This window comes from Capsicum annuum, chromosome 11 (assembly GCF_002878395.1).
Source record: "Capsicum annuum cultivar UCD-10X-F1 chromosome 11, UCD10Xv1.1, whole genome shotgun sequence".
Lineage (NCBI taxonomy): Eukaryota > Viridiplantae > Streptophyta > Magnoliopsida > Solanales > Solanaceae > Capsicum > Capsicum annuum.
Genome location: NC_061121.1, coordinates 67,945,988 through 67,964,455, shown reverse-complemented (window position 1 = coordinate 67,964,455; position 18,468 = coordinate 67,945,988).

Here is an 18,468-nt window from a genome sequence, read left to right as displayed (position 1 = left end):
TCCTGAGAATAAAAGTAAAGTTTCATTATCTAGAAAGGTCCTGAGCAAAAAGTAAAGCCTCATTATCCAGGAGGGTCCTAAGCAGAAATAAAAGTCTCATTATCCAAGAGAGTTTTGAGCAAAAATTAAAGTCGTATTATCCAAGAGGGTCCTGAGCAAAAAGTAAAGTCCCATTATCCAGGAGGGTCCTGAGCAGAAATTAAAGTCCCATTATCCAGGAAGGTCCTGAGCAAACGGTAAAGTCCCATTATCCAAGAGGGTTCTGAGCAAAAATTAAAGTCCCATTATCCAGGAGGGTCCTGAGCAAAATGTAAAGTCCCATTATCCAGAAGGGTCCTGAGCAGAAATTAAAGTCCCATCATCCAGAAGGGTCCTGAGCAAAATGTAAAGTCCCATTATCCAGGAGGGTCCTGAGAAGAAATTAAAGTCCCATTATCTAGGAGGGTCCTGATCAAAAAGTAAAGTCTCATTATTCAAGAGGGTCCTAGGTAGAAATTAAAATCCTATTATCCAGGAAGGTTTTGAGCAAAAAGTAAAGTCCCATTATCTCGGAGGGCCCTAAGCAGAAATTAAAATCCCATTATCTAGGAGGGTCCTAAGTAGAATTTAAAGTTCCATTATCTAGGAGGGCCCTGAGCAGAAATTAAAGTCCTATTATCCAGGAGGGTCCTGAGCAAAAATTAAAGTCCTATTATCCAGGAGGGTCCTGATCATAAAGTAAAGTCCTATTATCCAGGAGGGTCCTGAGCAAAATTTAAAATCCCATTATCTAGAAGGGTCTTGAACATAAATTAAAATTCTATTTTCTAGGCGGATTCTGAACAGAAATTAAAGTCCCATTATCCAGGAGGCTCCTGAGCAACAATTAAAGTCCAATTATCTAGTGGGGGTCCTGAGCAGAAAATAAAGTCCCATTATCCAACAGGGTCCTAAGCAAAAATTAAAGTCCCATTATTCAGGAGGGTCCTGAGAAAAAAATAAAGTCCCATTATCTAGGAGGGTCATGAGCAGAAAATAAAGTCCCCATTCAACACACATAAAATTTTACCCCAGTTTGTACTGGAAAAATTTATGAGTGTTACCAGAATCTAAAATTTTGGAAAATACAGTGAAAGGATGAATCTAAGCCTGGAATAGCTTTGGTAAGCACATCTCGTAAACAATAAAATTTATCATGACCAAAATTCAGTATCGTGTGTTGTAACCTTTTTTCTCGCGTTGACAAAAGTGGGGAATTACATCCTTTATTTGAAAACTTTAATGAGAAGACAATATTTCATCTCTGTTTCAAACAAAGAAAAATTATGAGTTTAAAAATATGATGATTGGTTTGTGGCATTTGGATTTTGAGGTGACCGCTCTTGCATTTGTCATACTCAATTCCTTTTCAAATCATTGATAAGTATTCATTGACTTATCGTATTTTTGACCCCGAATTTTGACTACTAGAAACCTTGACTCAAATTGTATTTCTCTTATATAATACCTCTGAGTTTAACTTCTAATACATCTTTCATCTTTCCACGAGTCCAAAAACAATCAGGTCACAAGCATTCCTGAGTGCCTTACTTTATTTTGAAATTTATTATCTTTGTGCGTCCGCCCTTTGTCTTGCTTTGTGTAATTGAAGGAGTTGATAGCAAGTTTTGAAGTCCTTTCTTACTTGACTTGATGTGAATTCGACTAAAAAAATATAAAATATGATAATGATTTTTCATTTGACGGCAAAGATACAAAAATAAAAAATAATAATAAAAATAAAAAGAAAAGAAAAAGATAATAGGCATCTTATTTTCGAAACGATAAAAAGAAAAATTTATCTGGGTGTGGTAGCCGATTCCAGTGATTGTGACATACATTTTGAATTAAATAACCTACTCTACCCACACTAATCATTACAACTTTTCCCACTTATTGAATTCAAAATGGAGCCATTCTTGAACATGCTCTCTCTAGATCACAATACTCCTTAGGATAGTGACACCTCAATGGATTTTCGCCAATGAGCCTATCTCATTTTCATTTCTTTCTTAACTCACCGTTGCCTTATGTTGCCTTTTGGGTTTTTCACCAATAAGATTCTCTCATTTCTTTTTAAGGAAAATGATGACCAAAGTATGAAACATCATCCACCCATAACATGTTTAGCCTTGACATTCTCTAAGATCGATCGGAAGGTCTTTCATTAGTTGTAAGTTGGCTTTTGGAAAGGGTTAGAAGGAAATAACGACATGAGGCTAAAAAATATACATAATATCGGGTGAAGCATACAACTTTTGGAATCAACTTTTAAGGAAAATAATTTTTTCCCTAGTTTTATTTCATACTGGGTAACTTGAATTTTCACTTGGTTGGACCGAACCCAAAAGTAGGATTGCCTACGTATCTTGCCATAGCAAGAATCAGGTCAAACGTAATTCAGGAAAGTCATACTTTTGCTTGATTTTGATTGATTTTTTCATCATTTTTTTTTCATTTTGAACTTTTGATTTTAATTGATTCCAAAAGACAGTTATGAAAGAAAAATCAAATCAAACTTCAAAGGGGGTAAGCAAGGGTTGATATAATATTTGGACAGTAGAATAAAATGTCTTCATCAATTCAATATTTTAAAAATACAAGTACAAAACATACATGACATAATTTTACATAAATATCATACATAATATCTCTTGACTGTATCAACATTGATCGATATTCCTTTTATTTGGACTTCTACATCAGTCAGATACAATGTACCATTGGGTAACACTTTCTTCACCATGAACATTCCTTACCAATTAGGAGACACTTTCCTTTGTCCTCAATCTGATGGGGAAGGATGTGTGTTAGTACTAATTGACCGGCTTTAAAATATTTGGGACGCCTTTCTGTTATCTGCTCATGCCATTCTCTTTTGGTATAGTTGACCATGACATACTGACGTCAATTATTTTTCATCAATCAAACTTAATTGCTCCAATCGAGTTTTGACCCACTGATCATCATCAATTTCAAATTCTACAACTACTCAAAGAGATGGAATCTCAATCTATAAAGGTATAAATGCTTCAGTTTCGTACACTAATGAGTAAGGAGTTGCGTCGATTAAAGTCCTAACTGTAGTACGAGAACCCAATAAATCAAAAGGTAATTTTTTATGCCATTATTGAGATCCTTTCACCATCTTGCAAAGTATTTTCTTTAGATTCTTGTTGGTAGCTTTTACAGCCTTATTCGTCTTTGGGAGATAAGGAGTTGAATTTCAATGCGTAATCTTAAATTGCTGGCATACTTTTTGCATCAAATGACGATTGAGATTTGCAGTATTATCTATGACAATTATCTTTGGAATTTCGAACCGACAAATGATGTTAGAGTGAACAAAATTAGCCACTGCTTTCTTAGTCACTGACTTGAAAGTCGCTTCTTCCATCCACTTTGTGAAATAATCAATGTCCACTAAGATGAACCTATGTCAATTCGACACTTTTGATTCAATTGGTCCAATTACATCTATTACCAAAGCTATGAAAGGCCATGGAGCAGTTATTATATATAGCTCAGATAGAGCAAAATATATCAAGTCCCTATGTACCTAGAATTAATTACATTTATGAATGAAACAGATGGAATCTCGCTCCATGGTGAGCCAATAATAACCTGCTCGAAGTACTTTTATGCTAAAACATACCCATTCATATGCGGTCCAAAAATCCCAGAATATACTTTAGTCATGATATTTGAAGCTTCTTTATAATCTATGCATCTTAAAAGTCCCAAATCTGGAGTCCTCTTGTTTAAGATTTCCCCACTCAAGAAAGATTCGCTAGCCAGTCGTCGAATGATTTTCTCTTGGTTACCATCAACATGTATTGGATATTTTCCAGCCTAAATATATTCTTTGATATCATGGAACCAAGGCTCCTCATTAAGTTCTTCCTCAACCACATTGCAATATACATGTTGATCACTAATCTGTATATGCAAGGGGTCGATGTGGGTCTTGTCGGGACATTGGAGCATTAAAGGTAAAGTCGCCAAAGCATCAAAACTCTCATTATGAACTCTGGGAATATGTTTGAACTTTACTGGTACAAATTGTTGACAAGGATTTTGCAAACAACCTCAATACGATATAAGCTTTGAGTCACGAGTTTTCAATCTCCTTGGATCTAGTGGACTAGTAAGTATGAGTCTCTTAACACTGACAAGTCTTGGATTCCCACATCAATAACTAGTCTCAAACCTAGAATGCAAGCTTTATATTCCATTATATTATTGGTAGAGTAGAATTAAAGTTGGGCTGTTACAGGATAGTATTGTCCCGATTCAGAAATAAGAACTGCTTTTATCCCTACTCCTTTTACATTAGCAACTCCATCAAAGAACATTTTCCAACCTAAATGACAATTATCAGAAATAACCTCATCAACACATGATACTTTTTCATCAGAAAATAAGTCTTCAATGTCTCACATCCCTCATCAATTGGATTTTTAGCTAAATAACCTGCTAAAGCTTGAGCTTTCATTGCAGTTCGTGTCACATAGACTATATCAAATTCTGTGAGTAGAATTTTTCATTTCGCAAGTCTACCTGTGGGTTTAGGCTTCTAAAAAATTTACTTTAAGGGATTCATATGGGAAATGAGGTAATTAGTGTAAGATGAAAGGTAGTGCTTTGGCTTTTGTGCCACCCAAGTTAAGGCGCAACATGTCTTTTAAAGAAGAGTGTACTTAGCCTCATAAGTGGTAAACTTTTTTCTATGGTAGTAGATGGACTATTCTTTTATTCCCGTGACATCATGTTGACCTAATACACAGCCAAAAGAGTTGTCTAAAACAGAGATGTAAAATATTAAATACCTAACTCTGGTGGAACAAAAACAAGTGGATTCGACAATTATCTCTTGACTTTTTCAAATGTTTCTTGGCATTCTTCAATCCATTCGACTTTAGCATTCTTCTTCAATATCTTAAAGAGTGGCTTACAGGTTTTCATGAGTTGGGTAATGAATCTACTGATATAATTCAACCTTCCAAGTAAGCTCATAACCTTGGTTTTATTCTTTGGTGGAGGCAGTTCTTGAATAGCTTTTATCTTTGAAGGATCTAACTCAATACCATGTCTACTGACTATAAACCCCAAGATCTTTCTAGACGGGACTCCAAATACATATTTTTCTGTATTAAGTTTGAGATTATACCTTACAAAGCCTTTTGAAAAATTTCCTCCAATCTTTGACATGGTCGGTATGCTCTTTTGACTTAATGATCACATCATCCATATAAACTTCAATCTCTTTGTGCATCATGTTATAAAACATTGCGGTCATCGCCCTCATGTAAATTACTCCACCATTATTTTGTTCAAATGGCATGACTCAATAGAAATATGTTCCTCATTATATGATAAATGATGTCTTTTCCACATCTTCTAGGTCTATAATAATCTGGTGATACCCCACGTAACAATCCACAAAAGATGCAAGCTCATGTTTGGTACAATTGTCTAACAAAATATGAATATTGGAAAGTGGAAAATCATTTTTTGGACTTGCTTTATTTAGATTCAGATAATCAACACACATTTGAACTTTTCCATCTTTCTTGAGAATAAGGATAATATTTGCCAACCAAGTAGGATATTGTGCCACTTAAATGACTTTAGACTCAAGTTGCTTTGTGATCTCCTATTTGATTTTTACACTCATGTCAATTTTAAGCTTCCTTAACATTTGCTTGACAGGAGGGAAAATAGGATCAATCGGCAACTTATGAACTACCGAATTAGTGATCAAACCAAGCATTTCACCATAAGACCATGCAAAGATATCCTTGTAATCAAGCAGACCTTCAATTATATCTTTATTTTGTTGTGGTTGAGCATGTACACTTATCTTAGTCTCCCTAATATTTTCTTGATCCCTTAGATTGATTGCTTCAGTTTCATCCATAATAGGGTTTGACTTATTCTCAAACTATTTGAAATCTTTGCTTATTTCCTCAATTGCTTCCACTTCATCGTATTCAACTTCTTTATTAATTATTTCATAATTAGATTAAGTTTTAAGATCTGGTTGACAATTCTTCATGAATGTCATATTCTTCATGAATGTCATACACTAGAATCGACATAGAAATAACTATATAATAAAAAGTAAATATTAGACTCAAAATATAACAAAAGGAAACTACATTTCATTAAAAACAAAGATAGAAGAGTTTTAACCTAAAAATAACAAGACAAAGATCTGAATTACAACCCTAGAATGATTCAAATTGCAGAAAGACAAACAAACAAACTACCAAGACTCCTTCATAGCAGGGAGAAGAATGGCCTCCCAATTGTTAAGCTAGACATCAGGGCTGATAAACTACACATTTATATTGCTGGTACTTTTCCCAATTTCAACCATATCAGCTTCAATAAACATATTCTGGAAAAGATCGATCAACTCTGTATCATCAACATTCATTACTTTTATAGTAGGAAATGTGGAGAACCCAACAACACTGACTTTGATGAAAGACTCGTTGAGTAGAGGTATTGGCTTGGTAAGTTACCAAGAATATTTCTTACACTTTTTAACCTTTTTTATATCCTCAAAAGTAGGCTTATATCCCAAATGAAAGGTACCAAAGCTCTCACGAAAGTATATTGGATGGGCCTTAACTTGTAAAGACATCCCGAGACCTTTCCATGGTTCAAAACCGTGCTTTAACATTTCGTTCACTACCATAATGGATGTAGAGGATCATTATGGTCTTGCAATGAGATTCCCCTTGAGGATATACTCAATAGACACTGCATCAAAAGCTTGATAAATTGGCACTCTATCTGTATTGTCAGCCTCAATAGATGAAACTATATAATCTTTATACATGGATAGATCCCCTTCACCATGAACAATGATTTCTTATTTGTCATTTTCAAACTTGACCATTTGTGTAACGTAGATGCAATTGGTCCATTCCTATGAGCCTATGGACTTTCCAATAATATATTACATGAAGCATCGATGTTTAACACTTGGAAATACAGGGAAAATCCACAGGACTTATTGTTGGTATAAGCTCTATCTCACCAATGACATCTGTTTTTTCTCCGTCAAATCCTTTGACGCATACATTATTAGGTCAGATCTTTTTCATGTTAACATTTAACTTTTGTCAAGTTGACATAGCATAAATATTAGCTCCAGATCCTTCATTAGTAAATACTCAAGTGACATAGGAATGCTTATAATTCACAGTAATATAGAGTCCTTGATTATGTCTGGTACCTTCTGCGGGTAATTCATTATATGAGAAAGTAATCCTACTTACCTCAAAGATTCTACCAATAATTTTCTCCAATTCATTCACCTTAATCTCACTGGACACGTGTGCTTCATTCAAAATCTTTATTATAGCTTTGTGATGATCATTCGAATGTATCTGTAAAGCAAACAGATAAATTGGGGCTGGCGTCTTCCTCTATTGTTCCATAACAGAATATTCCAGCAATTTTATCTTCTTCAGGAATTCTTCAGTCTCTTCTTCGGTAATTGGTATCTTGACTGGAATTCAGTCTTCATTGCCTTATTTAGCTTTTCTTAACTTTTTCAGAGCATAACACCTCCCCGATGGGGTTAATACTCCTACTCCATCCACTTCTTCAATAACTTCCTTTCCCTGGTATGTCACCATAATGGGATTATAGTTCCAACGGGCTATCTTGACACTAACCATAGGAAGTTGTGACACTGGTTTGATCATAACTGGAATTATGGGAGCTCCTTTTACAATTAAGAGAGGCTTGGTGGGCCTTCCGGGAACAATAAGCTTTGGTTTTATCTGACCTGACCCAATACTTTCTGAAGTTTCTTTCCCCATAACCAAAGTAGTATTCGATAGTTTGGGTTTTATTACTACCTTCTCTACTTCTGCAGGTTTTACTTTTGTCAAATCCACAAAATTTTTGCTGACTTTTCCATATCAGTTTTGATATTAATAATAGGCTTGAATGAAACTGTAGCCTCTTCGCCTCTAGGTATCAACTTGAGCATATTCCGTTCATAATGAATCGATAGTGGATTCTGGTTAATGTTTGGAGCCTCTGGACTTTGCACCATAGTTTTTTGTGTGTCAATAAACTCTTGAATTACTCTTTTCAAGTACCAACATTTTTCTGTGTCATGCCCTAGGGCATCGAAATAGTAAGCACATCTTACAGAATAATCCAAGTTTTTCAGAGGAGGATTCAGGATCCTTCTCAAAATTAGGCTTAGAACATTCATATCCTTTAGTTTCTGAAACAAGCTGGCATATGATATTTTGATAGGATATCTTTGCCAATGTTAGCCTTCTTGTAATTTTCTCTAGGCCAAAAATTTGATTTAGGGGGACCTTATTGAACTTGTGGGATTGGAGGATTATTCTGAATGGCTGGAGCACGCCATTGTGGGTAAGAAAAAGCTCGAGCATATGGTTGTACATTATAGACAGGATACTGAGGGGATAAAATAAAATATAATGGATTTTGGGGAGAAGCATAGTATCGTGGATGATTATATGGATATTGGACATAAATATGATATTGAGATTATGCAATAGTTGATGCGCACCTTTTAAATTTTAACGTGGAACATGGCACAACAGTAGCTATATCCTCTTTTATGTTCTTTTCACCAAAACTTCCTGAACTATTTTGAATTACCGTCGTTGTTGCTTTTAAGGCAACTTGACTTATGATTTTTCCAGAATTAATTCCATTTTCTACCATTTCTCTGACCTTAATAACCTCAGCAAATGTACTTCTAATAGTAGAAAGCTAATAATTGAAATAGTCAGGTTCCTGCGCCTGTAGAAAAATATCAATAATCTCAAACTCCTTTATTGATGGCTTGACTTTGGAAGCTTGCTCCATTCATTGAACAATATATTCTCGAAAAATTTTAGTTATCTTTTTTCTCATGTTGGAAAGTGTGGTACATCAGGCACTATATCAATATTATATTAAAATTACTGGGGAAAATCTTGAGCCATGTCATCCTAGACGTGCTAACGAGAAGTATCTTGATTAGTGAACCATTTTGAAGTTATCCCTGCTGGACTTTCTCCAAAGTAAGCCATCAGCAGTTCTTCTTTCACCCCTGCTCCTCTTAACTAATTACAAAACCTTTTCAAATAGGCCACGGGATTGCCATGGCCTTTGTACTTATCAAACTTAGGAGTTTTAAATCCTAATGGTAAATGTACATCAGGAAACATACATAAATCTTTGTATGAAACACTCTTTACATATTCCTCATATTCTGTTCCAAACTTCTTACTTTCCTGGCCATCTCTTCTTGCTCCTCATTCATAATAATTTTCTCAATCACAATAGAAGAATCATGTTGATGAGTGGGATAATATGAATTTAGGGGTTTGAAAATCACTTTAGGAGGATATAATTGATCGTGACTTGTTTACCCACAGTCTTCTACACTATCGATTGAGGACCCGTAGTAACTGGTGCTATAGGAGTGAAAAATGGGTTATTTATGACAGATGGATTTGGAGGGCGCATAGTAGAAGTACCAACAACGCCAGACACATTGGCATATGGGCTGAATCCACGTGGGTAAAATGGATTGCTAGTTTGGGCTTGAGAAGGATTTGGATCATTCGTATTCAAAAGTCTAGGAATTGAGGAAGACAGGGATTGCCATTCATCTAAGCTTGATACATTTCCGCTATCTGTTGTTTCAATAACTTATTCTCCTCCATGGATGCAAACTCATGTGAGATCAATTGATTTTGATCTTCCTCACTGTCAGACTCTACACCCTCTTTGCGGGTTATCTTTCTCTTTCCTTTGTATCATGTGTTGTATAGATGTGATGCCATTTTAAACCACAAACCAACCACCAACTACTTTATCTTTTCTCTGAATCAAGTAAAAAAGAGGTGAGTATTACATATTTAATACATTATAATGACATGTATGTTATGCCTCTATATGTATTTCCCAACCTATCATGGAAGGCCTTGTGTTTCATCCTGGCTTTTCTAGGTGCACTTTTCGAAAAGTTTTGATCGAAATCTTTGGAGGGTTACCTACGTATCATGCCAGGACATGAATTAGATCTTACGTAGTTCGGGAAATTGGAGATATGAAGAAATACATTTTTTAATATAAATAATCTAAAAGAAAATTATTATTTTTGAATTAATTAATAATGATAAGAAAACACACAATTTCTTTTATTTTCAAAAATAAATTAATTTCTTTTTATATAAGGACCAAAATCTCTTTTTCTTGTTGTTTAGAAGGAAAGACAATCATTTTTTTAAAGATCACCAAACCCATGAAGGGCTGCCTACGTATCTCACTTAGATGAAAATCAGGTGTACGTAGTTCATGAAAAACTAACAAAATATTTTTTTAAGGGATTACACTTATTTAGACTAACTCTACCAAAAATTTTGTAATGACAGACCCCTATATAATTTCAATCAAATTTGGAAGAAAATATAACTAAGTATTCTATAAAAAATAAAACAACCTTAGAAGAAAAACATGATCATTTTATATATGTCGTATAAAACTAAGCCTCAAGACCCCTAAAGGTTCAGGGTTATTAAGATTTATATATATATTTTTTATTTTGTAAAACCTTAGCCTCATGATCCCCAAAGATTCAGGGCTATTAATATATATATATATATATAAAATTTAAACTTGAGGATTAGAAAAATAATTATGAAAGTAGTCATGGTTTTAAAATATTCCCCAATAAATATATGAATGATTTTTCAAAAGACGGGGTCGTATCCCAAGAAAGACTTCCTACGTATCCTACTAAAGAGTGAGAATCAAACCCTCATAGTTCATGGAGACCTTAAAAATTATATTTATTTTTTAATTTCTTTGAAAAATGATTCGTTAGATTTGAGGACAAAAAACTCTCTTACATTTCATCACGTTGCCTAAAGCCGGTCAACAATCAAATGACCTTCCAAATAAATGTCAAAGAGCACGTAGGATGCACATGTTGGTCATTATAAAGAGGGACACCTGTCCTAGACAGACCTGGCCCCTGTGCCGAGTCCCGCTAAGTCAAATGCACATGATGCAAATAAACCGGAACCTAATAGGGATAACCAGATTCTGAGTTTCAGTCCTACTAAGTTTAGCCTGATGAGGGTAAGTGTCTAGACTAGCTTACTCGAGTAGACACTCGAGTCAGGGAGGGACAACTTGTTCGGTAGCAGTGCTACTCCGACTTCGTTATTGATCTAAACCTCGCTTAATATGTGTGACTATAATCTATCACAGGGTGCCTTGACATTTCGGTTATCTCAAAAAAGGTAGGATGCATATTTTACATTCCTTCTATCCTATTTTCAGAGACTCAGAAGAGGTGCGCAAGAGAAGACAGTTTATAATACAATTCAACAATATCAAAACAATAAATGAGAAACAAGTAGCACATTAGTCCAACAAACACAATATAAATGTAATTAAAGTAAATAAAAGTGAATATCAAAAGCTCAAATTTTGGTTATTCTCTAGCAGAGTAGCCAGTGATATCACACCCCTTTTTTGTTCGAGGGGTCGAAGGATTTTTCCAATTAAAGTGATGGTTTTGAATAGGGATTATTTTTATCATTTACATAGTCACCACTTCAAATTGAGTTATGGTGTTCCAAGTCACCTTTTTGAATCCCTAGTCAAAAAGAAATGTCTTTTTATTTTGGTCTGCAAAAATGAAGAGCAAATAAAGAATTCTGTTGACCGAAGGAGAGGTGTGAGGCACTCCTCGAGTCCCGTGGTTCTAGCCTGGTCGCTTTTATTGGCTTAGCCTGACTTAAACTATTTTGATGAATTATATTTGGGCCTAGATTCACTCATTTGTATTATCTAAAATCTTTCTATAACTCTAGTTTTAAACTAGTGGAAATTAATTTTAAGACGATCTTTTCCAAAGTCTAATATTACATCCTCGAATTACTTTTAAACATATTAAGAAGATGAATATGCCATATTCTTAATTGAGATAAATATTTTAGACGTACCTAAATGTAACGCCCCAAGAGTACACCCTGGGTGTCACACGGTGCTTACAGTCTCGAAGGACTACAAGCTAATCCATGAGTTGGTACCTACTGTGAGCACTGAATAAGATAATAAAATATGTGGCAGAACAACTAATAAACTATATGGTTTTAGCAACTGAAATCAATAATAGATCACAAATCTAGAAAATAACTGCTGGAAATAACTGTTTGAAACAATAAAATAATAACCAAACTGACTGACTACCTGTACTAGTCTGAAAAGCCTATACTGACTGACTGGGGAGTTAATGGGACAAACCCTCAGCTAAATCCTTCTGAATGGAAAATACTGAGCTAATACAATAACTGAGATAAATAGACCATGTCCTCAAAATATGAGGACTCACCACTGCTACGGCTGAAAATTTAAAATGTCTATGCGCGATTCGATAACCGAGTGTCCGAACCTATGATATGATACATCATAGCACAAAAATGAGTATGTGCTCAGTACTTTGAATGTACTGGTATGCTAAATGAGGTAGGTTGATATGCATGGTTTCATGTACATAAGTAATAACTGGCTGAATGAATAGCATAAAGTACTGAATGAAATGCATAAAATTTGTAAATACTAAGAATGCATGACCAAGCATAAAATATGTTTTGAATATAATCTATAAATTGAAATACTGAAATATAATAATAGAATAACTGATATCTGTATGCTATGGTCAATACAAGCCTGACTGAAGTATACTGAATACTTAACTAAGACTGTGGGAGCTATTATCGAACCGATATGCCCCAATGAGTAATTTGAGGTCCAACCTGTGAATCCAGTTGGAAGGGTGTCAGTACCGTGCCATGGGTACTAATACTGGCTGTATGGATCCACGGATGTACTATCCCGAAAGACTAAGGGTGTCAAGCCTAAACTGAAGGGTGACCCCCTGGAAGGTAGTCAAGGCTGAACTGACGGATGACACCTCAAATCCTATGTTGGCTATATAGTTCTGGAGTATAGGAATGGCTACTAACAACTCTGGCTAACTAGCGGGGAAGTCGTCATCCCAGCACTTGCTCAGTTCTAAATCCTACTTCAAATTGAACTGACTCGAAATACTGAACTATTCTAAGTTTAACTGATCATGATGACTGACTGAACTGATATTGCTCATAACATGTATGAAACTATTCTAAAGATACAAAAACTAGGTAAAAAACTAAGTTTTTGGGTATTCATAACCCCCAGGACTCGATAGCAATAATAGTAAAATAGTACTAAAACTTTGGGGGCATAATATGAAAGAATTTATTTAAAATTCATTCTTGTAGGCATTTCAGCACACACTTGATAGTCATAGTTTAAGATAAGCATGGAAATAGTTTAAAGCTTGTGGAAATAACATGATTTCAACATCAACATCACTAATTATGGTTTAAATAAAAAAATATCATTATTCAAACGTATGGGTTTGATGAAAACATCAATTTCATGTAAACGTGGAATAGAGTTTCAATTCGTGGGAATTCATGGTTAAAATCACAATTACTTGTAAAGATCACAACTTTGAATTTAAAATTGGATACTTGGATTCTATGGGTGAAAGGGACCCATGGATGAACATTTAACATACCTCAATTTCTAAATTTGTGAGAATTGATGGTAAATTCTTGAGATTTGACCTTGAATCTTGAAGGGCTAGGGTTTGTTCTTGATAGAGGGATACTTTAATTTGAGAATATTGTGGAATAATAGGTAAATAATTCTCTCTTAGGAGTTAAATTTTGTGTTTTGATTGAATGGGGTGAAGGGAAAAGGACTAAAATACCCTTGGAAATTAAAACTCAGAACTGGAACTAAAAATCCCGATTTTAACCTTCAGCACAACGCGTTGCAATTGTGTTGGGCCACTGGAAAACTGACAATCCCTATTTTACCCTATGACGCAATGTAGTACTATCGCGTTATGCCACTGGAACGGACAATCCTGATTTGGCACCTTGGCGCAACGCGGTGCCAATTGTGGTGCCTCACTGAAAAGAGACAAATGTAAAAATACCCCTTGTTGTGATGTGATGCTTATCGTGGTGGTCCACTGGAAAAGGACGAACGTTATTTTGGCCATTACCGCGATCCAACCTTATCGCGTTGGGGTACTATTTTTCACTAAAAGTGCCATAACTTCTCACCCGAGTATCGAATTTAGGAGAAATTGATATCGTTGGAAAGCTAATTCAATTTCCTAAAATTTCATAGGTATTGAGATGTAAAATTCTCAATAGAATAAAAGATAAAATTGTTTGAAATTGACTGAAGAAATATTCTTCCTGCAAACTCAATCGGTAAGGGATAGTTTGGTTCGTCTAATAGTTAGGAGTTATTTGAGGCCATAATATACATAAAATCTCTCATAAAATTACCAAAGAACTATAATGTACTTTGCGTAAGATGGAAACATGGCTCTGACATAGGTTTGGATATTTGGGGTATTATAATATCTTTCTCGAATGAGATTGGTTAAGCTAAAAACACTGAGGAATTGAGATTACATGCTGAATATACATGATGAAAACATGATTACATGACTGAGTCTGAAACTTGAACATGACTGAACTGATTTTGTGAATGCATGACTGACATGAGAATGATATGCAATTGAAACTGAGTATGGAAAAAAGGAATTCTAAGATGATTATTACCTTAAGCTGAGTCTGAGTTTGTGGAGAAAAGTTGAGAGTACTTGGTCTATATATTTTCTTGTAACACCTCGATTTTCTAAGCTAAAATACTATACAATGGTCATGACCCCGAGGGACCACAAGCTAACCCATGATTGATATCTGTACCTGTACATTGCCTAACATACATATAATATGTGTAAAACATAAACAATAGACCATAAGGTTCAAATGAAATAATTATAACATCCATATGGGTGAAAAACACCCAAGATAACTGAAAACTAAATCAAATCTGAACTAAATCTGAAAGCCTCTAAATACTGTCTGAATAAGAAGTTAAAAGAATATGTCTCCAACTAACTTCGTAAACTGAAAACTAACTAAAATGATAAATGAATAAAATTATATCATCCTCGAATGAAGAGGACTCACTGTAGCTCTGTATACTGAAATGCGACTGCTACTACTGATTTGGAACTCGTGTCTCTGAACCTATGGTGTAACATAAAGAGAAAGTACCATAGCGCAAATACGTCAGTACAACTGAAGTATAGAGTATATGAGTGAGGTAGGCTAAATGAAAAGGGTTTATATGCAAGATAAATGCTAACTAACCGACTAATATGAACGTAAGAGTGCAGACATACATACATAATAACTGGAAATATAAATACGTAATAGTGGATCTATACTCTAATACATGATTTACTGATTTCTGATGTGACTGAAACTAAGGTTTTGTCAACATGGGTGACTGTGTCTGACAGTTCTGGGTCTGATGGAACTATCTGAGTTCTATACTATAATTGAATTTGACTGTGTTTGGCTATTCTGGTATACTGATATCTGAAGAACTATCTGGGTTCTTTTGTTGAGACTGAGCCTGAAACTATGGGAGGTAGTTGTTTAACCGACATACCCCAATAATGCATATAGCTAAGTTAGGGTCCAATCTCTGCCCCGACTAGAGGGGTGTTAATACTGTGCCACTGGTAAGGACAGTTGTGAGTGACCCTCAACTGGAAGGTACTCAAATAAGAATGGTGGGAACTCTAAACTGACAGGTTAAGCCACCTCATAAACCCTAGTCTGACAGGTTAAGATGTCTCAACCTATGCTGGCTATGTAGTTCTGGAACACAAGGATGACTGCTAAGAATCACACCCTAAACTAGCAGGTGAGTTCCCATCCTTGGGTTCACTCGGTGCTCACTTCTACTCCCATTTGAAGAGACTGAACATAATTTAACTGACTGTACATAGACTGAATAACTGACATCTATTAACTGACGAAATAATACTACTCTCTGAGAATTTGCTGAGATCATGAGATTTCGGAGGTTTCCTGAGATACATGACTGACTGAGTTCTATAGATCATGGCTTGACTGAGTTCTATAGATCATGGATTGACTGAGATTATTGGGATAACGTGACTTGGATCTAGGCACAAAATTATATTTTTTGGGTATGAATACCCCCAGGACTCGATGGAAGGAAACTGACACGCATGACATGACTTGATCACAAGATTTGAGTCCACAATTCATAATATTGTACATAAGGGATTTCATACTAAGCATGGTTATCAACAATCTATTGCATGGAAAGTATTTCATGTCACATAGAAGTGCTTGCACAACCTTAATATCATGTTCATTGCATAATCATACTAGCAACACATATCAATAGCATAGAAGTTCAGGTGGAATCATCTTAAGAGTTGACATAGCTTGTCATTTAAATACTATGGGGTCATGAGAACATGATTTTTAGTATTCTAGGCATTTTAACGAACACCTTGCATGCACACTTTGGGGAATAGTTTTTCTTAACAATTTTAATCATCTTGAACCACCCAAATTCATGGGTTTTAACTACAAGCATGGATACATCATGGAAGTCAACTTAAATTAATATCTTGAAGCTTAAACAATGATCATTAACATGAACAACATCATATAACCACAAGGAAATCAACGTTTCTTATTTAAAAGCATGGTTTTTGAACTCTATGAATAACAAGGGTCCATAGATGAACACTACGCATACTTGAATCAAGGTTCTTGACATTTTTAAACTTGAAGGGTTTGAAATCCTTTGATTCTTGAAGAAGATTGGGTCTTGTTCTTGGAGATTAAATTTAGAGAGAAATCCTAGTTTTTGTTTATGAAATAATGATGAGCAAAATGGATGAATTTGTACTTATCTGGGTATATATAGGTGAGTGGTGAGTGACCAAAATACCCCTATTAAAATGACCTGAAAATAAATTAAATGTGGCGTGTGACGGTCCGACTGGCGGTCTGTCACTTAGCCCGTCAAACGTGGACCAAAAATGGGGTTCACTGGATAAGAGTTGATGGCCTGGATGATGTTCCATCACAACTTTGATGATCCGTCAACTCGTCCGTCAGTCCTTATCTAGTACGTGGCTCAACTGCCTTGGTTGTGATGGTCAAAGTGGTGGTCCGTCAACTTGGCCGTCATACCTGGGCGTTTTTGACAGTTCCAAGTAAAACATCCATAACTTCCTCATCTGATGTCGGATTTGGACAAAATTAGTATCGTTGGAAAGGTAACTCAATTTCCCACATGATAGAAAGTTAAATTATCAAAAATAACACATGTACAAAGATAGGTTTTCATTTTAAAGTAAGTCCTAGCATCTTTGAGATGATTTCTAGCTAGGAAAAAGGCACGGGTATTACAACATCTCCCCCTTAAGAACATTCATCCTCGAATGGAACTAACTGAGAGGGGAAATCAATTGCACACGGCCTTATCATATCTTTAAGAGTCTGAATGGTCCTCTCTGCTGGGCCATCTATTTGAAGATGAAATGCTATACAAAGATGGACTTGGGTACCAAGACCCTTTTGGAATGCTTTCCAAAAGTGAGAGGTGAACTTTGTACCTTTGTCTGAGATGATAGATAATGGAACACCGTGTAATCTAACCAACTCCCTGATATAGAGTTTGGCGTAATCCTCGACTGAATAAGAGGTACGAACTGGAAGGAAATAAGCTGACTTGGTTATTCTATCTACAATGACCTAAACTGAATCATGCTATTGATGAGTTCGAGGCAAACCCATCACAAAATCCATGTTCACTTCTTCCCACTTCCAAGTAGGAATAGTGAAATCCTGTATTGACCCACTAGGTTTCTGATGCTCTATCTTAACCTGCTGACATGTAGAGCACTTATTCACAAACTCTGCAACATCTCTTTTCATCCCACTCCACCAATAGATCTCCCGCAAGTCGCGGTACATCTTAGTGGCCCCTGGATGAATAGAGTATTGTACACATTGCGCCTCTGCAAGAATTCTCTACCTCAAGTCATCTACACCTGAAATACACAGATGACCCTGACAACGAAGGACACCATCTCCCCCTTAGGATAAAGTGTCTACTTTCTGATTTTGAACTGACTCCTTTAGCTTGACAAGGCTGGGATCCCTGTCTTACTTTTCTTTTACCTCAGAAACTAGAGATAACTCTGAACTACTCTAACACATACACCACCCTCTGAAGAGTCAACTAAGTGAACGTCTAGTCTGGAAAGATGATGAATTTCTTGGGCTATCTTCTTCTTACCATCCTCTACGTGAGAAACACTACCCATGGAGAGTCTACTGAGAGCATCGGCCATAACGTTGGCCTTGCCTGGATGATAAAGAAAACTCATGTCATAATCTTTCAAAAGTTATAACCACCTTCTCAGATGAAGATTAAGATCTTTCTGAGAAAATACATACTGGAGTC